Source organism: Scyliorhinus torazame, chromosome 17, assembly GCF_047496885.1.
Source record: "Scyliorhinus torazame isolate Kashiwa2021f chromosome 17, sScyTor2.1, whole genome shotgun sequence".
Classification (NCBI taxonomy): domain Eukaryota; kingdom Metazoa; phylum Chordata; class Chondrichthyes; order Carcharhiniformes; family Scyliorhinidae; genus Scyliorhinus; species Scyliorhinus torazame.
The window spans coordinates 121190215-121216520 of NC_092723.1; the positions used below are offsets into that span (position 1 = coordinate 121190215).

General features: G+C 47.2%; 1 protein-coding gene across 3 annotated transcripts in view; it reads left to right on the forward strand.

Annotated features, from left to right (window-relative positions):
- The first annotated feature begins 620 nt into the window (after window positions 1–620).
- The window catches only part of card11 (caspase recruitment domain family, member 11), a 367235-nt gene continuing 341549 nt past the window's right edge, over window positions 621–26306 (forward strand). Inside the window, exon 1 of one of the 3 annotated variants that reach the window (XM_072480962.1) lies at window positions 621–926. The gene's annotated coding sequence lies outside the window, so the exon portion shown is untranslated. The remainder of the gene's footprint in view (window positions 927–26306) is intronic. The other 2 variants (XM_072480964.1, XM_072480963.1) reach the window with 2 other exon arrangements.

The following is a 26306-nucleotide window of genomic DNA, read 5'->3' on the forward strand; positions in this document are numbered from 1 at the left end:
GTTAGCAGGGGGCTGATGAATGCGATGCCGTGAATCGGCTGGCGAGCCTTCATTCGCGCCGAGAAGCCCGTGAGGCCTCGTTAAGTGGACCAATTAACGTTGAATAGCGTTGCTGGCCTCGCTGGGCCGAGTGCTGGGAAGCTCACGGCAATTCGCTACCACACTTAGAAATCGGTACGGAAAATCACGCCCTAAGTCATATCTGAAACACAGCACCTCCCACAGTGCAGCACTTGCTCTGGAGTATCAGCCTCGGTTTTTAAAAAGCTCATGCTCAATCATCTAGCCCTTTTAGAATCCTAATTACCACAATCATATCACCTCCCCTCATACAACACTGACAAACAGTGCAACAATCTGCTACATTTAGCCAAATAAAACTCCAGCTAAGATATAACTATATACGACAGACAATTCAAATACACACAACATGCTGAGCAGCCCGGATCAGTTGGAGTTCACAATCCACTCCTCCCTGACCCTAGCTGTGATCAAAGTGACCACTCTGCTTCCCATTGTTTCCCCACCAGTTGACCAGGCGTCTCTGGAGGGGCTGATTGATGATTCTCTCTTGTGGTGGGCACTGTCACTGAGTGATGTGTATTGAGTCGAGCAGCGATTGGCAGGTTTGCACACACATACGCACACACAGTCTCGGCTCACTCGGGTTCATCTGGATGACAAAACGTGTTGGTGTGGTTTTCACAACTCTCCGCCCACGTGCCTGACAGCAGCCCTGAAGCAAATGGTGTGGGTTTCATTTTGTCAAAAGCCAGAAGCAGCACCTTCACACCGACCTCCAGCCGAAAGCAACGCCCGGCTCCAGCCCCAGCTTGAATTGCCGCTGAGTTTTCTGACCCAAGCAAGTCTGAACTGCGATCTGGGGAGCGGCTGAAAGGCGGCAGCGGACACGATGAGCCTGCAAGGTAAGCCCTCCTCCAGATGTGCCAGCGGGCCCAGAGTCAGGCACAATATTAAACTCAGTGCAGCCCCCTGTGCTTTTTGTCTGCCTTGTCGCCCGAAAAAGTAAACTTCGCCTCAGCTCTTCCGCGGTAACCACCCCCCCCCCGCGGTTAAATTAGCAGCTATGGTAAAGTTTGTCTTGAACGAGAAATCAGTCAAAGAGGGCTAAGTTCCGAATACAGGCACACTTTAGAACCAGAGAATCGACCAAGTAAGTCTTTAGTTGGAGAACTTGGCTTCTCACTTGGGCGTGTTCGGCGACTGACGAATGGGGCTGTGATGAGGCGCAAGGGATGAGTTTGCTCTGATGAATTGCCCAACAAGTGTGCTGAAAGATTCGAGTCCATTGGGAAAAGGTGATTGTTGGGATGCGGACTCGATGCTCTTTATGACATTGTGTAATGTGGCACTGATTTACACTTAATATGTAGTTTTAAAGTTGGTGTATCTCTGGAGACTTGTGTTAACAATAACATAAATGTCAACTGTTTGAATGTCCGGTTTTGAGTTGGATAATATGTATTTAATTAATTTTAAATCGGTTTATTTTAATATTACACAGAATTTAAAGACTTCCCTATTATTGCACAGACCAGGTCACTGGACTACCGTTAACTTGATTCGCTTTGAATAGTTCTCTGTGCTCCTTTCATGAAGTGCTAAATTGGAGGAGAGGTTGATTCTTTGCTGCAGGTTTTCCATCACCGGCTCCCCCAAGTGACTATTCTTCATGCAGGGGCCTATAATGTGAGGATTGGAGGACTATTTTAACCGTTGACAGAAACGTGGCCAGTTCCAACCCTGTCCTGCCCTCACCCCACATCCATAGGTTTACACTTTCTATTAGGAGTCACTGGATAGCAATCAGGAGCAAGAATAGGCTGGATTTCTTCTCCATCTTCGGGTTCAGGATGGTGCCCCTTCAATTGTCCCTCCAACTCACATTGGGGAACTCTGCACAATATCCTTTCTGGTCTATGCAGTCTGGCACAGCATCAGTTAGGGTTTAGTCATTTGAAACAAATTACATTATAGGACATTATAGATACTTCACTGATTGTAAAGTGCATGGGATGTCTTGAGGCCATCAAAGGCACACTATGAATGTAAATTCTTTCCTCCAATCCTCAATTTGTTCCTCCCTTCCTACCTCCTTTCCTTCATTCCTTCCTTCACAATCAATCCATTGCTGAGATGATGCTTTTGTGTTTGTGACGAAACATGCTGTAGTGGAGAAAATGCGTTACTTCTTTAATAGTTAGAAGACAGTTTTGCATAGTTTAGTTCACAGCCGATCTACTACAAACCGTCCTTTTATTTTTGCTTGCACATTCTCTTTTCATAACAACCCATCAGCAAATTTGGGCAGAAAAAAACTCAACTTGTGACTGCTCTGAAGAGTGACCACACATGTTTTTGAGAAGACACGGTGTAAGACACCCCTTCAGCTGATGCCAGTGGAGTGCAATTGTTTCACTTTGAGCTAATTAAAAACCACTGGGTCTTTGTGGAGAAGCGATTTTAAATTAAATTTTTAGAATAAACCTCATTTTAAAAATTATTTTGGGGTACTTCTTGGTACGTACCTTCACCTCAAATCAAGTAACTTTACTTTGATTTATTGTGCTAGTGAAATTGAAAGGTGCTGAAGACACCGCACGTGTGATATGAATCATTTAAAACTAAATTTAAAAAATAGACATACCTATAATCCAATTACAGAACTCTGAACCTTATCTAGGCTAGAGCGCTGGACTGCAAACAAGCTCTTGCTAGATCCACGGCATCTTATTCATTGTTGCAAGAATTAGATATGTAGCTGATCCAGTTTGACTGGCAACCGAAAACCTCTTGTTACCTTCTTGTAAAATTTCACCCCAAACCTTCGGTTCTGGAGCATCTTGGAAGGAGCATGTAACTCCAGCCAATTTCAGTTGAATCACATTGTCCAGCTGCCACATTGCAAAGCTTTTCCAAGATTCACCACCCACATTTAAATTCATATGTTGCAACAAATTCACTTGGCACAGAATTTCACACTTACCTGTAAAATGAACCCAGTATTTTCCTGTTTGACTTTGGTTCAGGCAATTGTATATGTAATTCAGAATGTATTCGTATACATTTTCATAAAGTTGTGCCAGGTTACATTTCAGAGCCCTCATGATGAAATCGTTCATTTAGTTGGAACTGGAGCAGGCCATTCAACACTTATAGCTTGTTCTGCTATTGGTCAGATCATGACTTAACTGTACCTCCACTCTAATTAACCACCTTAGTTCCATATCCCTTACCTCCATGCCCAACAAAAACCTGATGATTTCAGTGTTAGCAGGTACTTTTGTCCCAGTATCTACAGCTTTCGGAGGCAGAGAATTCCAGATTTCCATGATCCATTCAGTTGTCTGCCACACTGGCATTTTATCTTATAAAGGCCAATCTTGGCTCTTGAATGGCCATCAGTTTTAGTTAGTAGTTTCATGTGGTTGCTTCAATGATGGGAGCGAGTTAAATATCTATTTAGTCTTCTGACTAACCTAGAAACTGGGGTTTTGACCCACGTAGGACCATGAGGAAGATTTCACATGGAAGAAGGAGGAGTAAAAGTTGACAGTGCGTCAATTTGTGGCTCCATGCACTTCCTGATGGTTGGTTAAAAAAACTACAATGACAGAAGCTTGGGAACGGGTCACTTATCCACTGTCCAGTATGTCGAGTGGCCCATCACATTGGGGGGATTTAAATTTTGGAGCAAATCTATTGAGGTGCATTTGGGCTTCCAGCAGTTGCCAGTAAGAGAACTTCTTCAGCTGCAGGAATTTCTCTTTGATGACGGACAACAAAGTTGACCTAGTTGTGCCTTTGACATGGTCATTTCAATCTTTTGACTCAGACCGACAACTGGTTGGAAAATCTGTAATTGGAGTCACTGTATAACCAAGTCTATGTTGTAAGTCCTACCTCCAAAATGGATGATGTACTCTCAGAGACAGAGAAAAACCACGGAAGTAATGCACTTACATTTACTTTTGGATGAGATGTTAAACCAAGGCCCTACCTGCCCTCTCAGATAGGTGAAAAGATACCACGGCAGTTTCAAAGACGAGCTGGACACTATTGATCCTTCAGTGAACATCACCAAATCAGATTATATGGTCATGATCTCCGTGCTGCTTGTGAGAACATCTATGCAAATTGTTTGCCATATTTCCTCCATTATGGCCGTGACTGCACTTCAAAAGTACTTCATTGGTTGCAAAGCGTTTTGGGACACCTTGAGGTCTTAAAGGGACTATATTAAAACAAGTTAAAACTATTTTTAGTTTGAGCATCTATGGTAATTTAAGAATGGTCAACCCCAGGGTATTGGAATTCCATGTAGCTGCTGGGCATCTGGGTTGAGAAGAGTAGAAAGTACACTTTCAACGTACAAATAAATGTGAATTTATAGCAGAAATACAAAGTTGAAATACTGCGGATGCCTGAAGTTTGGGCCGGAGTTCTCCGGCCATTGGGATTCTCTGTCCCTGGTGGCAGCGCACCCTCTCCTGCGGGTTTCCCAGTGGCGTGGCTTCAATGGGAAATCCCATTGACATGCGGCTTACCTCTGAGAAACATGTGGCTGGGAGGTCAGAGACCAGTCCTTGGAATATAAACTGGAAATGCTGGAAACTCTCGGCAGGTCGGCCAACATCAATGTAGCGAGAAAGCCTGGCCTGTGAATTTTAGTGTTTTCTGCAGTGAAAGACAGCACATCAACTTACATTTCTCAAAAGGAGAGAGTTTCATGTTTAAGTGATCAGTTGGACAAAAGATGACTCTAAAAAATCTAAGGCGTATGAAGGTGTGAATCAACAATTGTGTTTCAAGTGCATGGAGTATAAAACTACATATAAAAAAAACTTCTTATTATTCAATTGACAAAGTTGATTTCCATAGTTATAAAGGGGAGAAGAATAATACATTTTTAACCACACAAACCTTTTGGTTTCTGAAAGTGAAAATGAATAAGGATTTGTTTTTGGAAAGGAAAAACCAGAGTGTTAAGGAGAAAAAGCAGGGTGTTTGGACTAGGCTGATTGTTGTGAGAGGCTGAATGACTTCCTGTAAGATTCCAAAACCGTGATGGTCAAGGAGGCTCGTGAGAGTGCCATACGGGTGCCCCCCATCATCGCAATGGGCTGCAAGATTGACATCAGGCATGTTCATTAACTATGGCCTTTGAATAAGATTGAAAACATTTAATACATGTGAAATACTTCATAACAGGTTAAAGAAAATGGTTAATTATTCATATATTAATAGAACTGTCATAAACTTCAAGCGGTAGAAACAAAATAAATATTTATACTTGATTGGATGCAGAGGGAGTGCACGACTCTCGCAGTCAATGTTGTGTGCAATCAGGCGGTACGATGGCGCAGTGCTTATCACTGCTGCTTCATGGTGCCGAGGACCTGGGTTCGATCCTGGGTCACTGTCCGTGTGGAGTTTGCATATTCTCCCCGTGTCTGCATGGGTCTCACCCCCACAACCCAAAGATGTGCAGGGTAGGTGGATTGGCCACGTTAAATTGCCCCTCAATTGGAAATGTTTAAAAAAAATGTGTGCAGTCAGCACATGCCTCACTTCACGTGCCCTTAGTGTACATGCGTATCACTTCAGCCATACCAGTAGGAAAAAAGCTCCGCGGATGGAAACCAGCGGAATTTAGCATGTGGACAACGGTCGACAAGATGTCTCATGGGCTGCACTCAGAACCCTGGTGGGCTGCATGTGGCCCTCAGGCCTATGTTGCCCATCACTTTACTATAAGTATGAAATGCTATTACAGCCACAATTAACCCATCATGTAAAATGGCAATTTGTGGATTATAATGTAAAATGTACAATGCCAGGCATTCTTAAACTTAACATCCCTCGTAGAAGCCATTGTCAGGTTTAATATTTATGGAAATTGGATTTTGGGAGCTCTCTTTGGATATGCTTCAAAGTAACTTGGATCAGATAGTATTTGGTGAAATTGCCAAGCAACTCATTGGAGGTAGTAATCCAGCAGTTTCTTTTATTTTAACAAACAATTTTATTGAGGTATTTTAGGCATGTAGAAAAAGTGACATTGTGCTGTACAAAAAAGAGAAGCCAAGACACAAATTAAACATAGTGCAAACCATGGCTCTGTTCATGCAAGGACCTGCCCCCCCCCCCACTGACGCTTACTCCTTTGTGAAGAAGTCAATAAATGGCTGCCACCTTCGGGCGAACCCTAATAGCGAACCTCTCAAGGCGAACTTGACTTTCTCTAGGCCAAGAAAGCTCACCATGCCCGATAGCCCTCGGGGGTTTTGAGTCCCTCCATGCTAACGGTATTCGTCGCCGGGCTATCAGGGAAACAAAGGCCAGAACGTCGGCCTCTCTCTCTGCCGAGACTCCCGGGTCCTCTGAAACCCCAAGATTGCCACCTCGGGGCTCATTACCACCCCAGTTTTCAATACCCGGGACATGACATCTGCGAATCCCTGCCAATACCCCCTGAGTTTAGGGCACGACCAGAACATGTGTACATGGTTAGCCGGCCCTCCGGCGCATCTAGCTCACTTGTCCTCCAGCCCGAAGAATTTGCTCATCCGGGCCACCGTCATGTGGGCCCCGCCCTCCTCCACAGTCGATACCCCCTGTCCATGTTCCCTGGGGCAAATCGGTGGTTGCCGCAGATTGGGGTCCACACCGATGCTCTTACCTCCCCTACATGCCTCCTCCACTGGCCCCAGATCCGAACAGCCGCCACCACTATCGGGCTGGTGGAGTACCGTGCCGGCGGAAGCGGCAGAAGCGCCTTGACCAGGGCTGTTAAGCTCGTGCTCCTGCACAAAGCAGCCTCCATCCACTCCCAAACCGACCCCGTACCCACCATCTATTTCCTTATCATCGCTATGTTGACCGTCCAGTAATAGTTGCTGAAGTTCGGCAACACCAGCCCCCCTTCTCCTCTGTTCCTTTCAAGCATCACCCTCTTCACCCGCGGGGACTTCGCTGCCCATACAAATCCCAGAATAATTTTATTCAGCCTCTTAAAGAAGGATCGCGGATAAAGATGGGAAGACACTGAAAAACAAACAAGAATCACGGGAGAATCGTCATCTTAACAGTCTGCACCCTCCCCACCAATGACAGTGCGAGCGTATCCCACCTCCGGACCTCCTCCCTCACTCGTTCCACCTGTCAGGACAGGTTGAGCTTATGCAACTTGCCCCAGTCCTGTGCCACCTGCATCCCCAAATATCGGAAACTCTCCCCCACTAGTCTGAACGGCAACCCCTTCAGCCTACTCTCCTGCCCCCTCGCCTGAATTACAAACAACTCGCTCTTAGCCATGTTCAGTTTGTGAGAGGGCAGCCCTGTCTTGTCCCACGATGCAGTCTAAAGTAGTCCGATGTCGTCCTGTTTGTCCTTGCACTCGCCTCCGGGGCCTGATACAATAGCCTAACCCAGTCGATGAACCCCGCCTCGAACCATCCTAGTTCCTCCCACAGATAATCCCACTCCACCCGGTCAAATGCCTTCTCAGCATCCATGGCTGCCACTATCTCTACTTCCCTACTCTCCGGGGGCATCATAATCACGTTGAGCAGCCTTCTCATGTTGGCCACCAGCTGCCTCCCCTTTACAAACCCGGTTCGGTCCTCCACAATTACATCCGGTACACAATCCTCAATTCTGGTCGCCAGAATCTTGGCCAGTAACTTGGCGTCTATGTTGATCAAAGAGATCGGCCTGTATGACCCACAGGCCTCCGGGTCCTTATCCCGTTTCAGAATAAGCGTGATGGTGGTCTGCGACATCGTCGGGGGTAAACTCCCTCTATCTCTTGCCTCGTTAAAGACCCTGACCAGCACCGGCCCCACTATCCCGGCAAATGTTTTGTAAAACTCCACCGGATACCTGTCCGGCCCCGGGGCTTTACCCAACTGCAAGACCTTCAGACCCCCCAATACCTCTACAATCCTGACTAGGGCCCCCCAGTCCGTCCACCAACCCCCTCTTGGGAAGGTCAGTCCATCCAGGAATCGCCTCATCCCCCCCCCCCCGATCCCCCGGGTGGTTCCGAAGTGTACAGCTTCCTATAAAAGTCCCTAAAGACCTTGTTCAGCTCTGCCGGGTCACCCACTAGATTACCCTCCCCATCCACGACCCTCCCTATTTCCCTGGCCGCTTCCCTCTCCCTTGGTTGTTGCGCAAGCATTCTACTGGCCTCCCCATGCTCATAAATCGCGCCTTTTACCTTTCTAAGCTGCTCTACAGCCTTGCCTGTAGTCAGCACCCCAGATTCGGCCTGCAGCCTCTGTCGTTTCCTGAATAACTCTGGCCTCGGGGATTCCGCGTAACTCATGTCCGTCCGTAGAATTTCCTTAATCAGTCGGTCCGTCTCTGCCCTGTCCTGTCCCTGTACGCCCGGATTGAAATCAGCTCCCCTCTCACCACTGCCTTCAGTGCCTCCCAGAGCACCGCTGCCGAGACTTCTCCAGTGTCGTTCACCTACAGGTAATATTGCATGCATTTCCTCAGCCTCTCGCACACCGCCTCGTCCGCGAGTAATCCAGCCTCCATGGTGGGCGTTGAAAGCTGTCCTTACAAAACTGCAGGTCTACCCAGTGCGGAGCATGGTCCGATATGGCAATTGCCGAATATTCTGCCCCCACCATTCCGGCCAGCAGGTCCCTACTCACAACAAAGTAGTCAATTCAGGAATATACCTTGTGGACGTGGAGTAGTACGTGAACTCCCTCGCCGTCGGCCGGCTAAATCTCCATGGATCTGCTCCCCCCGTTTGCTCCATGAACCCTCTCAGTTCCTTTGCCATCGCTGGCAACCTACCCGTTCTTGAACATGACTGGTCCAGGCTCGGGTCCAGGACTGTATTAAAGTCCCCGCCCATGATCAACTTACGCGAGTCCAAGTCGGGGATCTTCTCTAGCATCCTCCTAATAAAATCCACATTGTCCCAATTCGGGGCATACACACTGGCCAGGACTACTCTCACCCCTTCGAGCTTACCCCTCACCATAACAAACCTGCCACCCCCATCCACGACTGTGCCCTCTGCCTCAAATTGTACCCTTTTATTAATGAGGATCGCAGCCCCCCTCATCTTAGAATCAAGCCCCGAATGAAAGACCTGACTGACCCAGCCCTTCCTTAACCTAACCTGGTCTGCCACTTTCAGGTGCGTCTCCTGCAGCATGACTATGTCCGCCTTCAGAACCCGCAGATGCGCAAACACACGCGCCCTCTTCACTGGCCCGTTTAACCCTCTAACGTTCCAGGTGATCAGCCTGGTTGGGGGGCACTTCCCCCCCCCCCCTTTGCCGATCAACCATCCCCTTTCCTTGGCCAACCCCCCAGCCATGTGTCGCGCTTCATCTGGCCCGGCTCCACCCATGACCTCCTCACTGTTGTCATGCCCCGTTTCCATCCCCGTCAGCAGAACGAGTCTTCCCCCCCCCCCCCCTCTAGCAACACCATCCTATCACCTAACCCCTGCTCTAATCTAACTATATGCACACCCCCCACCTCGGCTTCCGTTGACTAGCTGCACTCAGCTAGCCTGGGGCTCCCAGCCTCGGCGCCAGTGCGTCTCCCACCCATTGTTCCCAGTCACCCCTCCCCCGACCCCTCCACACCACTTCCCCAGATCAGCCCTACTTAAGCAAACACTCTATACAAGTCATAAACAACCCCCACAATAGCACAATTCAAGTTAAACAAGAGAAAAAAAAGAGATAAGAAATAACAGGCACTCTCAGTCCTTCCCATACAGACCCAGAAAAAGATTGCACAAAGTTCCCCTGAAGCATCCATTTTAACCCAACCCTTGTAATTGTTTTCTTTATTATTTTCACCCCAGCCAAACTCCAACTAATCAAAGAGCCCAAAAAGGAAACATTCAGGTAAACCACGCAAAAAGCACGCAAATAAAACACATCTCTACCACCTTCCAATACCCTAAAAAGGTCGAAAAAAATAACGACAAAAACGGACCCAAACATGCAGGCAATTTTCAAAACGGGAGAGACACCACACATACTTAAAAGTTTGAACATGAGTCCAAACACCCTCAGCTCAGGGCCAGCCCTTCTTAACGAAGTCCATCGCCTCTTCTGGTTCCTCGAAATAGTGGTGCTGACCCTCATACGTAACCTACAGTCTCGCCAGAAAAAGCAGCCCGAATTTCACCTTGTTTTTATACAGTATCACCTTCACCTGCCTGTAGCCTCCCCTCCTCCTGGCCACCTCAGTGCTCAAATCTTGGTAAACACGCAGGGTGCTATTGTCCCAAATAAAGCTTTGTGTGCTCTTTGCCCATTGCAGCACCCGTTCCTTGTCCAGGTACCTGTGAAAGCGTACCGCCATCGCTCGTGGGGGACCCCCTCATCGCGGCTGCCTCACCTGCACTGTCCACCAACGGCGGGCGCGGGAACACCTCGTTCCCAGCAACTTCTGAAACATACCCTCCACATATGCGGCAGCGTCCAGCCCCTCTGCCTCCTCCGGGAGGCCCACAATTCTCATTTTCTGCCGACGAGATCTGTTGTCCAGGTCCTCCAGCCTTTCCAGAAGCACTTTTTGCTGGTCCCTCAACCTCCAAATCTCCACATCCGCCACCGTTTGAAAGTCAGCCTGCTCCTCCACTGACTTCTCCAACTGCTGGAGCTTCTCAGCCTGATCATCCAGCCTTTTTTCCATCTGGTCAATCGACTTCTGTAGCGGCTCCAAGTTGTCACGCTTCAGAGCCAAAAAGCCCTCCTGCATAGTCTGCAGCAGCTGCTCCATTGTGGGCTGGGCTGTCGGCTCCTTGCTCTGAACACCAGCCATGCTGGTCTCTCTCACAGCCTCCACTGTGCCCTTACTCGACCACTTCTTCTGCTGTTTACGGTCCCTCCGGCTTCTTAGGTCCATACAATTCTGTATGGGTCCTGTGCCTGAGTACTATTGCTTTCCAGTTCCGTGCTCAAAAGCGCAAAAATATCAGGGGAAAAGGTCCAAAAGTAGCTCCGAAACGGGAGCTACAAAATGTGCGACCTACTCCCTCATAGCCGCCACTGGAAGTCCCCTAATCCAGCAGTTTCAATGTTTAGTTGTTCCTTTACTCGTATAACAAGTCATTATTTAAGCCTTGCCATTCAATTTAGCATTCCTCCATCCAATCTTCATTCCTGAGTTCTATGTACAGAATGCCTTAGTAGCAACACCTTTAATGTAGTGAACATCCAAAGCGTAGGTGGCGTAAAGGCCATGCCCAACCTTGTCTTTCAGAGCTCGTGGGCATGTGCTACAAAATTCCATCTATGTTCTCGTGGGTTCAGCATCTTTGGGCACTCCCGTAAGTTGATCCCAAACCTCCCTGGGAAGTGTTACTGTTCTAGTGAACTGGTAGAGTGACCCAGGGACATGTCAGGGTGAGTGTGGGTGTGCATTTGGGCAGAGAATGTGCAGAGTATCAGAGTGAATACAGATGTGTCTATGGGTAGATGGATTCTGCACTGCATTCCGGTGAATTAAGGTGTGCCTCTGGGGAGAGAGTGTGCCCTCTGTTATCAGAGTAAATGAGGGTGCCCCAGTAATAATGGAATCATAACCTCTCTTCCCCCCCCCCCCCCCCCTGGTACTGTATTATGCTCTACTCACTGATTTTATTTAGATGAACGTGATCAAAATATTGTTTTCTCTTTCAGTATCTCAGCCTGAGGGAATGGATATATATTCTGGAGGTAAAATAAATAGAAATTGATTACCTCTGCATCAGAGTTTGCCTGGACAGGTCTTTCACTGAGCAGATTTAATAGGAGAGGGAGAGTCCATGACGCGGTACACTAATGGCCTTTGCAAGGAGCGGTATTGAGTGGCAAATTGGCCGTACTTTGTGATAAAGTTTCACAAGTGTGTTTGAGGGCAGCCAATTATTGCTCCTGTTGTGGAAACACCACTTAACAGTTTCCCATAGCAATAAAGCTGAGCCTGACACCTAATAGTGTGAGGCTTAGACGTTGCATTCCACTGCAATGTCCAGAGAATCATACAATCTAACAGAGGCCATTCAGACCATTGTACCTGCACCAACACCCAGTGTAAACAGTTTCTCCTTACTCACTCTGTCAATCCCGCCAAGATTTTGTTCCCCCCCCCACCCCATAAAATCTTCCCTTAACTTTCTCTTCTCTCCGAGGGAAACAATTCCAGTTAGCTGCTAGCAACAGTTTGATGTGGCAGCAAGTATTGTCCATTCCCATAACCCTGAGAGTTATGCTGGTGTGGGAGTATCAATTGCACTAACAATGCTTCTGGCAGTGGGTTGGAATTATTCTGACGACCAGCCTTTCTTTCATAATGGAAATAACCCAGAAGCGAGACAAGCCTGTCACAGATTTTCAACTGTAATCATCAACTGTGGAAAACCACAATCTACAGGATCTAAGATAAGATGATTCTCCGATCGGAGTCTGACATCTTGCTCTGGACAACCTTGCTCTGGACAGGAAGAAACAGGTTGCCCCTTCTGCTAAGAGACACAGAAAGCTCGAATCAACTGACCCCGAACAGCACAAACTCATACCTTCCACTTGGTATGCTTCCAAAGCATTTGACATTAAGGGGAGGAAATATTATGTAAAGGGATACTAAATAAGCAAAAGCTTAGTCATGGTAAGAGTGTTAAGCAAAATGATTGAAAATTTGGTAAAATTTGAAGATTTGGCTTGGCATTTTAAGATGGAGGGAGAAGTGGAGGATTTGGGGAGGAAATGCATTGGGGTAGGAATCTCTCCCACCAATAATAGGATGATGGGATATAATTATAGTTTAAAATATGTGAATATTTAGTGAAAAATGCTGTGTGTCTTAGCATGGGGAATGGGTGGGGCGGGGTAGGGAAGGCTCGAGGCCCTAAAATGTCACAATACAACTGGGATGAAGTCCCAGACCACCAAGGTGGGCTTTTTAACCAGCCCACCTTGGCACTCAGCCACCCATATTCCACTTTTGGGGACAATGGAACGGACTCTATTCTGCCCTGCTCCCCACCTGGGAAGAAAGCGCTGTTCTACTGAAGCAGGTGAAGCCAGCAGGGAAATGTCATGACTCCAGCTAACTGCCTTGGTAGCGATGTGCATGGATTGGAGCTTGAACCCACAGTCTCTTCACTGAGCAGTAAGAGTGCTGCCCACTAATAACAACGTAAAAGGTTCTACCTTACATGGTTACAGACATTGACAGAAGATCTAGACTCTTAAATGTGATTTTCTACTTCAATTTCCTGTCTGTTCAAAAACATTTAAAAAAAACACTTGAGGACAACTGACATTAGTGTTTTTCTCCCTTTGGGAGAAATACATAGAACAAATGAATGTGTTTTCAATGCATAGTATTCGTAAAAGAATCACAGCCATGTTTTGTGTTTGCTTTCAGTGCATAAATGCTAACGCTATCCTCAAAGGTTAATTGGTTTCCTGCACATCTGTGCATGTTGGGTATATCCAATCATGTAATCTCGCTATTGGAGTGACGTGCTATAGATGTTGTGATAACAGAATGTGTTCACTTGTACGAAGTGGTGGTGAGGGAAGGCACGAATTAAAGGTTTTAAAAAAAAAAACATTCAGTTTGTTTGAACCGTTGATGGTGGCATCCCTCCATCTCAGGAGATGATGGACTGCGCCCAGGGTGTATGTCACTTCTGTATTGAACGTATGTTGTGGCCATGGAAGCTGATTTTTGACTGTCCGTCCCCTCCACAGCTAGTACAGATCAACCGTGTTGACCCAAGGTGGACCGATGATTTTCGTCCTTCCAGCGGGCTCTCTTTTCTACCGTCTGCCATTTTCTTCTGTCCGATGCTTTTTCCACGTCCTTCCTGAGTGCCTGTTTCTAGGTATCACTGAGCCAAAATACTGAGGAGCACCAAGATTATTGCAAGCTCCATCACTTATTTTGTTCATCAGATATTTAAGATGTATATTTTAATTATTCCTCTGGTTTTGAATTATAATATTCTAAGATGACGAGCTAACTGTTGAATACGGAGAATATTGTTTTTGTTCCCTCTGTCTCCTTGTCCTGGTGACTACTTTAGGACCAATATTTCTTTCCATTTTAATTCGTGTCATTGTACCTCACTGTCATTCTCTGCCAGGATTTATGTCCTGTTACCTATCACATGACCGAGCTATTAAGTAAAATATGTCTCTCGATGACCATTCCACCTCTACTGGTCAAGTTGTGATCAAGTTAAGGGCGGCATGTGGTGCAGTGGTTAGCACTGGGATTGCGGCGCTGAGGACCCGGGTTCGAATCTCGGCCCTGGGTCACTGTGTGGAGTTTGCACATTCTCCCCATGTCTGCGTGGGTTTCACCCCCACAACCTAAAGATGTGCCAGGTAGGTGAATTGGCCACACTAAATTGGCCCTTAATTGGAAAACAAATAATGGGGTACTCTTAAATTTATTTGAAAAAATGTTGTGATCAAGTTAAACAAGTGGCCAGGATCTTAGGTCAGTGTTTCACCTGGAAGGAAGCACAGCCAACAGTGAAGCACTCCGGCAATTTGAGTACAGATGTAAAGAAGCTGTACTGCAATTGTCTAGAGCTTTGGTGAGACCACTTCTGGAGTATTATCTGCAGTTGCTGAGGGAAGGTTATATTAGTCATAGAGGGAGTGCAATGAAAGTTTACCAGACTGATCCCTGGGATGGCAGGATTGTGCTATGAGAAGAGATTGAGGAGACTGAGCCTGCATTCTCTAGAATTTGGAAGAGTTGAGAGGTGATCTCATTGAATCATACAAAATGTTTACAGAGCTCGACAGGTTAGATGCAGGAAGAATGTTTCCACTGACCGGGGGTGGTCTAGAACCAGCGGACACAGTCTCAGAGTAAGAGATAGACCATTTAGGACAGAGATGAGGGATTTCTTCACTCAGAGGGTGATCAATCTTTTTAATTCTACCAGAGAGCTTTGGAGGTTCAGTTACTGAATATATTCAATACAGAGATGGATAGATTTCTAGATATTAAAAATATCAAGGGATCTGGGATTTGTGCAGGAAAATGACATTGAGCTGGAAGATCAGCCATTATCTAGTTGAATGGTGCAGCAGGCTTGAGGGCTGAATGGCCTGCTCCTGTTTCCTATGTTCCTGGAGCACTGCATTGGGGTGTCAAGTTAGATTATATGTGAGAAACTCTGGAATGAGATTTTGAAGCAGCAGCCTTTTAACTCTGAGATGAGCATGGTACCACTCAACTAACTTGAAATCTAAAGCACTACACAGCTTGACAGTGGGGGCGATAGAATGTGCATTTACCATTTAAAGTGGTGTGATTTTGACTGACACAGCCTTGTCAGATCTGATTGCAAGAGAAAATAAAATATTGCATCTGCTACTGTATTAAACCAGTTAGCACAGTTGTCTAGATGACTAGTGTGTGGTTCAGAATAATATCAACAGCATGGGTTCAATTCTTGTTCCTGCTGAGGTTCGACTTGGGATTTGTTTGTTTCTTCGCCCTGTCCTTGAGAGTAGAAGTCGATGGCAAACCACCATTGATAAAAGCAGCCAAGGAAATGGCTCAGGATGAAGCATCAGACAGTGAGCCAAAGGCCTGCCTTTGGGTGGAGCACACATGAATGAATGAACTATATGAAACTTAAATTAAACACATGGGTATCAACACTGAATATGATACCATAAATGTTCTGTTATGGGAGATTACAACTGATAGCAGCCATTTTGTTTTTCTTGCTCTTCATATTACAAAACAAAAAGAACCTGTATTTATATAAATCCTTTAAGGTAGTACAGACCGAGTACCCTTTATCTGAAACCCTTGGGGCCAATAACATTTCAGATAATTTCAGTTTTTGGATACCATGCATAGGCCTAGGCCTACTTGCATTATAATAGCCTAAGCCTAGGCTAGCTATAGTCTAAAGTAAATAAAATAGCTATAAAAGTATCACTGAATAATGAACGTCTGGCGCAGTGTGCGAGGTTCGTGTCGGCGTGGTTGAGTTGGCTTGGGTAACAGATTTCCTAGTTGATGAGATTCAAAGAAAGTGTGGATTTTGGATGTGTTTGGTTTTCAGATCGACCGATAGAGAATACCCGACCTGTAAACACATCCTAATACTTCACAGGAGCCACACCTAATACATTCCTGTAGTTTGGGATCCGCCTTTCAAAGGGACACTGAAACACTACAAAGTGGGGTGGGGGGAGATCACATCAAGAGGTGGCAGTGATTAGGGCTCCAAGTTTTGAAGAGCGGGCTACAGAATTAAACATTTTTCTTTGGAGGAAAGAAGACTCGGTGAGAATGTGATTTTTTAAAATGCTTGAACAGTACCAAAATGCTGAGATGTAAGTAGGATATTTAAAATTGAAGGCACAGATGAAAATAAGATAAAGATTAGATCATCTAGGATTAGGATAGTTGATTTGTGAAACCTCTGTCCTTGACAAAGCTTTTGAGGTTGAGGCATCAAGTGAAAATTTAATAACTGCATTTGAAAGACTTGAGCTGGGCCAGGATATTAAGTTACATATGGGTAGATGGAGTTAAGATACAGATCAGGTATTCTGTTTAATTGAATGGTGGAACAGGCTCAAAGGTTGAATGGTCTATTCCGGTTCTTGTGTTCCTATGGGAATAAGGTTCCACCAGAAACAGTTGGTGTTGTGTTGATTAACGTCTTTCATGAAGAATGAATAACTGCAACTGAATAACTGGGGGCAAAATCAACTGGTTGGTATAAGTAATTATATTGCAGCAGCATTTGGGAAGGTCTCATGGGTTAGTAGTGAAGTTGTAAATCCCATGTTAGTAATTGTTCGTTGCATGTTAGTTTAGGTAATGGCTTACTTGTTGGAACTGCCTTGCTGCTACCAGCACACGTGTTCAGATCCTTGACCATTTTAATTGATATTAAATTTAATTAATCTTTGTAATATACAACCAGGCAGATTGAGAGGCTGGTTGTCAGTGGGTATGCGTTTGACAGCGGCTATGGTTGGGGAGAAGATGGAAGGGGGTTACGGATGGGACATCGATTTAAAAAAATATATATATTTATTAAAGTTTTTTAACACAATTTTTCTCCCTTACAAACAATAACCCCCCCCCCCCCCCGTAACAAAAAAAAAACGAGAAATCGCGCAGAGCAAGATATATACATGGCAAAATGATATATTTACACAGCTTTGTACACTGGCCCACACCCCGTACGTGCCAGTTTCCCCAACCCTTCATGTTATCTCTTGCTCATCCACCGTCCCAAGCAGTCCCCCCCCCCCCCCCCCCCCCCCCCTCCCAGGACGTCCCCTCCACCCCCCCAGGTTGCTGCTGCTGCTGACCGACCTTCCTCTAATGCTCCGCGAGATAGTCTAGGAACGGTTGCCACCGCCAGTAGAACCACTGCGCAGACCCTCTCAAGGCGAATTTAATCCTCTCCAACTTTATGAACCCAGCCATATAATTTATCCAGGCTGGGGGGCTTCGCCTCCTTCCACATTAGCAAGATCCTTCGCCGGGCTACTAGGGACGCAAAGGCAAAATGCCGGCCTCTTTTGCCTCCTGCACTCCCGGTTCGTCCACTACTCCAAATATTGCTAGCCCCCAGCTTGGCTTGACCCGGACTTTCACCACCTGAGATATTGCTCCCGCCACTCCTCTCCAGAACCCCTCCAGTGCCGAGCATGACCAAAACATATGGACATAGTTCGCCGGGCTCCCTGAGCACCTTCCACATCTGTCCTCTACCCCAAAGAACCTACTCAACCTCGCCCCTGTCAAGTGCGCTCTGTGGACCACCTTAAATTGTATCAGGCTGAGCCTGGCACATGAGGAGGAATTAACCCTACCTAGGGCATCAGCCCACAGACCTTCCTCGATCTCCTCCCCCAGCTCCTCCTCCCATTTACCCTTCAACTCTTCTACCAGCGCTTCCCCCTCTTTCAACTCCTGGTGTATTTCCGACACCTTGCCCTCCCCGACCCATACACCCGAGATCACCCTATTTTGGACCTCTTGTGCCGGGAGCAACGGGAATTCCCTCCCCTGTCGCCTCACAAAAGCCCTCGCCTGCATATATCTAAAGGCATTTCCCGGGGGTAACTCAAACTTCTCCTCCAGCGCCCCTAGGCTCGCAAATGTCCCGTCGATGAACAGGTCCCCCATTCTTCCAATCCCCGCCCGATGCCAGCTCTGGAACCCCCCGTCCATCTTCCCCGGGACAAACCGGTGGTTACCCCTGATCGGGGACCACACCGATGCTCCCATTGCACCCCGGTGCCGTCTCCACTGGCCCCAGATCCTTAGCGTTGCCGCCACCACCGGGCTCGTGGTATACTTTGTCGGCGAGAGCGGCAGCAGTGCCGTCACCAACGCCCCCAGGCTCGTTCCTTTACAGGACGCCATCTCCATCCTCTTCCATGCCGCCCCCTCTCCCTCCATAACCCACTTGCGGATCATCACCACATTTGCTGCCTAGTAGTAGCTCCCCAGGTTTGGCAGCGCCAACCCTCCTCGGTCCCTACTGCGTTCCAAGAACCCTCTCCTTACTCTCGGGGTCTTATTCGCCCACACAAACCCCATAATACTCCTGGCTACTCTCTTAAAAAAGGCCTTAGTGATCACGATGGGAAGGCACTGAAACACAAACAGAAACCTCGGAAGGACCACCATTTTGACCGACTGCACTCTACCCGCCAGCGAGAGCGGTAACATGTCCCATCTTTTGAAATCCTCCTCCATTTGCTCCACCAACCTCGTCAGATTCAGTCTATGTAGGGTCTCCCAACTCCTGGCTATCTGGATCTCCAGATACCGAAAGCTCCCCTCCGCCCTCCTCAGCGGTAGGTCCCCTATCCCTCTTTCTTGGTCCCCCGCCTGTAATACAAAGAGCTCACTCTTCCCTACATTGAGCTTATAGCCCGAAAACTCCCCAAACTCCCTTAGAGTCTGCATGACCTCCACCATCCCCTCCATTGGATCCGCCACGTACAGCAACAGGTCATCCGCATATAGCGACACGCGATGCTCTTCTCCCCCTCGGACCACGGATGGGACATCGATGAGGGCGCTGGGAGAGATTTGGAAGACGAGTGGAGAGTCATTGCTGGGGAGGTTAACTGATTACTTGGGGATTTGGGGGCAAGCACTTCATCTCCTCCTGGCCCATAAGCAGTGCGGAAAAAGCACTTGACTGTTTCATACAGAAGTCGCTGCCCCCCTTTAGTTGCTAAATTAGAACTGGAAGAGAGAAAAAACAGTTGAACAATGCTGCCTCATGAAGATATTTAAATAAAGGACTTGTCTCCTGCGAATGAGTTGGTGTGCTGCACGTTCCTCATCCTACCTCTGTTAAAACCAGAAGTGGGTGGATTTGAGGTGGGTTAGGTTTGGGTTTAAGACCTTTTTAACATTTTTACTTCCCCTACCCCGCTTTGGGTGAGTTAAAATGAGTTAGAATATGAAGCAATCTGACATACATACTAAAAGAAGCAAAATACTGCGGATACTGCAATCTGAAACAAAACAGAGAATGCTGGGAAAAGTCAGCAGATCTGGCAGCATCAGTAGGGAGAGAAAACGAGAGTTAACATTTTGCGTCCATTTGACTCTTCTTTGGAACTAAATGAGGAAATTGTGTTGGATATTAAACTGTAGCTGGGAGAGATTGCAGTAAAAATGTAGCAACCGGGCCATCTGTATCTTGTTCTTAAGTTTGCTACATTGTTGTAATTTCTCCCACCCACAATATAATATCCAACACATTTTCCCTCTCTTTAATTCTGAAGAAGAGTCAAAAGTACTCGAAACATTAACTCTGTTTTATCTCCCTACAGATGCTACCAGACCTGCTGAATTTTTCCCGCATTCTCAGTTCTTGTGACCAATATATTGATGTTGTCTTTTTAGTGCAGTTCAGCTTCCTTCCCAGAAGAGCGAGGAGTGCCTCCTGGTTCAAATGCACCTTGATATTTGTTCTTCATGCTGCACACAGCAGAATGCTTGAAATTTTATGTGCGGCACGGTAGCACAGTGGTTAGCACTATTGCTTCACAGCACCAGGGTCCCAAATTCAATTCCCGGCTTGGGTCACTATCTGTGCGGAGTCTGCACGTTTTCCCCGTGTCTGTGTGGGTTTCTTCCGGGGGCTCTGGTTTCCTCCCACAAGTCCCGAAAGACGTGCTGTTAGGTCAATTGGACATTCTGAATTCTCCCTCAGTGTACCCAAACAGGCGCCGGAATGTGGCGATTAGGGGCTTTTCACGGTAACTTCATTGCAGTGTTAATGTAAGCCTACTTGTGACAATATTAAAGATTATTATTATTATTAAAGCGTCTGACTGGTTTTAAGCTCCCGCTGCTCATTCCCCACTGGGCGAGCTCCCGCCCGCTTAATTGGAGAATTCCTATTCCACGAAGCCTACAGGGAGATCTATTGCCGATTTCCCCATGTCCTTCGTGGCCACTATAGCAAGGATAATAACAACATAATCTGTTTTAGTGATAAATATTGGAATTGCACCAGTGATAGTTTGCCTATTGATGCACGATCAACTAAAACGAGGTTGTAGTACAACTGAAGGCTTTAATAAGCTAGATGTTTCCCCCAGCAGCTCAGGTACAGAATGAGGGCTGCTGGGACGGCACGGGTTCTTATACCCCGCCTATCAGGGCGGAGCTATTATACACTCTAGCCAATAGCAAGCATACAGGTTCTACCAATGGTACTTCAGCCTCTCAGGTACCGTAATACCTGTAATACCACACCTATTATTTAAGTTTCATCATGTGATCTTTCATATCCATCTGAGTCGGAAGATGGGTCCTTGGTTTAACATCGCTCCTGAGATACTATGGGCAGGATTTTCCATGCGCCCCCCCAGTGTGCTTTGAAGGGGAGGAGGCAGCCCTCTAAAGGCTGGCAGAGGGATTAAAAGATCACGTCACTGTCGGAATGGGGTTTCCCGTTCTATGCATTCCCTGCCCCCGGGAAGCCCGCGGCCGGAAGATCCAGCCGGTGAGAATGGCCGGTAAATTCCGGCCTGTATCTCTGACAGGAGTATCAACCTAGATTCTTGAGGCACGGTCAGTTTGACTGAAAGACGAAAGTTGAATCCAAACTGAGGCTTTATTGTGGCCTCCCACAGCAGCTGACAAAATGGCTGCGAGCTGGAGGACATACATATTTATACCCCGCCTCCTGGGTGGAGCCAGCAGGCAGGGGCCACAGGCGAACCTGTAGTGCAGGTTCTACCGTACAACCTCTAATATAAGTACAACAGTTGTTTACCACATTCACCCCCTGTTGAAATTGAGTCCGGCGGGGTGGTGGATAACTATATACAATCATGATTTTAATATTTACAGAGCAAAACAAATGTCTCTTGGCGTCTGGTGGACCGGTCAGAGGTTCAGCCGGTCAGGAGCCTTGATGGTCCTTTGAGAGCGACGAAGTGGTGACGGCGATGTTGGTGCTGATCTGGTCGAGGGTGACTCCGGGAGCATGCCAAAATCCTCTTCATTGACGGGCGTGGGCAGGGGGAGGACGGACGGTCCTGGGGGGGGGGGGGGGGGGGGGTGTTGCGAGCGATGGGAGAGGGGAGCGTGGCGGGGGCGACGGGGGTGGTGTGGGGGTGGAACCTGCTGGTGCCAGGTCCCTGAGGGAGCCTGTATCCTGGCGGCCATCGGGGAACGCCACGTAGGCGTCCTGGGGGTTTGTGTGGAGCAAGTGTACGCTCTCCACCAACGGGTCCGCCTTGTGGAGTCGCACATGTTTACGGAGAAGCACGGTTGCCAGAGCTGTGAGCCAAGTTGGGAGCGACACCCCGGATGTGGACTTCCTGGGGAAGGCAAAAAGACGTTCATGCGGTGTACTGTTAGTAGCAGTGCAAAGTAATGAGCGAATGGAATGTAGTGCATCAGGGAGGACCTCTTGCCAGCGGGCAGCTGGGAGATTTCTGGACCGTATGGCCAGCTGGACGGCCCTCCATACCGACCCATTTTCCCTTTCTACCTGTCGGTTTCCCCGGGGGTTGTAGCTTGTCGTTCTGCTGGAGGCAATACCCCTGCTGAGCAGGAACTGACCCAGCTCATCACTCCTGAATGAGGATCCCCTGTCACTGTGGATGTAGGCGGGGAAACCGGACAGAGTGAAGATCGAATTGAGGGCTTTAATGACGGTGGCAGACGTCATGTCGGGGCAAGGGATGGCGAAGGGGAACCGGGAGTATTCATCGATCACACTGAGGAAATGTGTGTGACGATCGGTGGAGGGGAGGGGGCCTTTGAAGTCCATGCTGAAGCGTTCAAAGGGGAGGGAGGCCTTCACCAGACGCGCGCGGTCCAGCCGGTAGAAGTGCGGCTTGCACTCCGCACAGACCTGGCAGTCCCTGGTGATTGTCCTTACTTCCTCGACGGAGTAGGGCAAATTCCGTGCCTTAATGAAGTGGTACAACCGTGTGACCCCTGGGTGACAAAGGCTGTCGTGCAGGGCCCGGAGTCGGTCTCCATGTACCTCGGGATAGGGCGTCTAGGGGTACATTGAGTTTGCTAGGGCGATACCTAATCTCCTAATTATACGTGGAGAGCTCGATTCTCCACCGCAAGATTTTGTCATTTTTGATCTTGCCCCGCTGTGTGTTGTTGAACATAAAGGCTACCAACCGTTGGTCAGTGAGGAGAGAGAATCTCTGCCGGCCGGGTAATGCCTCCAATGCCGCACAGCTTGAACGATAGCTTGGGCCTCTTTTTCGACAGAGGAGTGCCGAATTTCAGAGGCATGAAGGGTGCGGGAAAAGAATGCCACGGGCCTGCCTGCCTGATTGAGGGTGGCGGCAAGGGCGACGTCTGATGCGTCGCTTTCTACTTGGAAGGGCAACGTTTCATCTACAGCGTGCATTGTGGCCTTGGCAATATCAGCTCTGATCCGGGCGAAGGGCTGTTGGGCCTCGGCCGTCGGGGGAAACTGGGTGGACTGTCTGAGTGTGCGGGCCTTGTCCGCATAGTTTGGGATCCACTGCGCGTAATATGAAAAGAACCCCAGGCAGCGTTTGAGGGCCTTTTGGGGCAGTGGGGGAGGGGGAGCTCCATGAGGGGGCGCATGCGGTCGGGATTGGGCCCCAGAATTCCGTTCTGGACCACAGCAGCTGGCGAAATGGCTGCGCGTTGGAGGATACACATATTTATACCCTGCCTCCTGGGCAGAGCCAGCAGGCAGGGGCCACAGGCGAACCTGTAGTGCAGGTTCTACCGTACAACCTCTAATACAAGTACAACAGTGGTTAACCACAATTCTGTGCTAAAGTCTCTGAGGGTGTGGGATGTGAACCCACAGTCTTCTGATGTGGAGACAGGAATGCTACACACCTGAGCCATAGCTGACCATGAGCAAAGACTGGGGGGAGCAGAGCTCGTCTGTTAGGAGTCAGAGGTGAGGCGGGCCTAATGTACTCCAGGGAACCTATGAGTCTACCACTGATATTCCAAGCATGATTGGTTTGACTTTGCATTGCACACTCTTTGCATTCCACTGGTCGGGGAAAGCAGAACTAGGGGGCATAGCCTCAAAATAAGAGGAAGTAGATTTAGGACGGAGTGTAGGAGGAACTTATTCACCCAAAGGGTTGTGAATCTCTGGAATTCCTTGCCCAGTGAAGCAGTTGAGGCTCCTTCTTTAAACGTTTTTAAGAAAAAGATAGATATCTTTCTAAAGAATAAAGGGATTCGGGGATATGGTGTACGGGCTGGAGAGTGCAGCTGAGCCCACAAAGATCAGCCATGATCTCATTAAATGGCGGAGCAGGCTCGAGGGGCCAGATGGCCTACTCCTGTTCCTAGTTCTTATGTTCTTATATCAGATGAGGCAGGAAAAATTTTAAATAATGAATAAGCCAAAAACTGTCGTTTAGGAGATTTAAGGATCATACATCACTGTCATTGACTCTTTTGAGATGAAAGGTTTCTGCACCTTTCTGAGAAGCTTTCATAAACAGAAAAATCACTTGAAGGGATGTTATTTCAAATGGTGATGTTGGCATTTTGCTTCATAATATACCTCAATTTTTACCTCAAAAGCAAATGTTCCTTATTCTGTTTTGCTGATTTTTGTGCTCATTACAGTGAAGAATGTCAGTGCTGGAATTTGAAGCTAAGCTTCCACTTTTGGCATTCAACGTCAGTATTTAGCACATCCTAGCATGGCTGAACATTACTAAAGCTCATTTTAATTAGCTCTAATAGTGTGAAGTATGTAATATAAACTGGAAATGCTCAGCACGTCCACCAGCATTTGTGGAGAGGATGAAAGGATTAATGTTTCAGGTCTGATGAAAGGTCACAGGTCGGAAATGGTAACTCGGTTTCTCTCTCCCCAGATGCTTCCAGACCTGCTGAGCATGTTGTAAATTTGCTTTTGTGAAATATATGCCAGTTGATGTGTGTGTGAGAGTCAGAGGAGGGCCTATATTGGATATATCTGTGCATGGGTGTGTTTGTTTACTATTTAGTAATATGTAAACTCTGCACTTTCTTTGTACATTGCTCTAAGAACCAAGGCCGTAATTTTCTAGCCCCCTTCCCCCTATGGTGGGTTTTCTTATGGCTGAGGCGGTTTGCAATTGACTGCAGGCAAGATCTTCTGGTCGCGCCGAAGTCGACGGCAATTTGCATGACGCACTTGCCCCCCTCCCCCGGCAGTCGGGGCGAGCTGGAAAATGCTGCCCTCCTGAGACACAATGTTTGCGATGTGTTACAATTGAGGAGAAAAGGTTTTAATAAAACAATTCAGGAAACATTGACAGAATTGTGTTGATGCTCTGATGATATGGGATTCAATTCCTGATGATATGAATAACATCAACTCCAAGATGCATCATTCAGTGAGGCTTGACTCCTGCTGATGGAATGGTCACCAAAAAGAAAAGGTTGCATTTATCGCAGCGAGATTGGAATTAAGAAAAGTACATTTTCAGCAACAGGAAATTGCACCAGCTCCAAGAAACCTGTTCAATTTCAAAATTCCAAGTGCCAGCTTGGCTCAGTAGGTTGCTCTTCTACCCCTGCGCCTGAGGACTTTGGGCCATTCATGTTCTTCAGTTTTGACTGTGTAATTTAGATTGAGACTTTGGATGCGTCCTGTATTGAGTTTGTGTTTCAAAGGAACACAAGGTGAAATACTAAACTGTGACCACGTTTATTACTGCAGGTGGAAATAACATATCTCATTGTGGAATAGAGGCAAGACTTTTTCTTGGTGGGTTGGATAATTTTTCCCCATTCACTCAAAACCACCCACCATTCTGGTCATTCATTGTTTGGTGTTTGTGAAATATTGCTGTATTTTTCTTCAAAGGTACCACATTGAATGGGAAGCAGTTTGAAGCATTCTTGGAGCTGCGATGTGCATTGAAAGTTCTTTTATACTATCAACATGGGTGGTTATCCTTGCTGTTTCACTTCAGAAACCTATTGCACTTCTTGTAACAATACTCTGCCTGGCTTCCCCTTTCACCCCCTCATAATTTTCAACTGAGGTGATTGCTCTTTGAATCTGTATCTTACAATAGCTTTGGATTCACTTTGCAGAACACTGAAGAACCATGTATATTTGCACTGAGACATGTCCAAATGTTTTCCTGCAATCCATGAGTGTGTATTAGCTTTAAAAAGAAAAAAACATGATTGCGCAAAGTGTGCTTGGGAATCACAGGTTTGAGCATGGTAATGATTTGGGCAAACCACAAGATTGTTGCAAAATCTTTATGGTGTACAATTAAAATAGTTTAGTTGTAGTTTTGCTGTTGTACTGTTGCCTGAGGAGGAAATGGCGTCACATGAGGCAATTTCCTCCCCAGCACACTGCAGATCCACCTCATTGCAAAATACAATTTCCATTTGAAAGCTGCACTTCCCATTGTCGAACAATATTTGTTCTGCAACACTTGATATCACTTTCCGGCTGGATGGTTGAGGAAGCATCACATCCAATGGAGACCTTGGCCATGCCAACCAGGGTGGTTTTAAATACATTATCCAGTCCCTGCTGAGATATATCAAGGATTTACAAAATAGTAGCATTAACATGGCAAATCTGCTTGACAAACTGTGGACAGTAGACACCAATTGGGAATTGAAATTTGAATTTGGGGCGACATGGTGGCACAGTGATTGGCACTGCTGCGTCACAGCGCCAGGGACCCGGGTTCAATTCCGGCCTTGGATGACTGTGTGAAGTTTGCATGTATTCCCTGTGTCTGCGTGGGTTTCCTCCGGGTGCTCCAGTT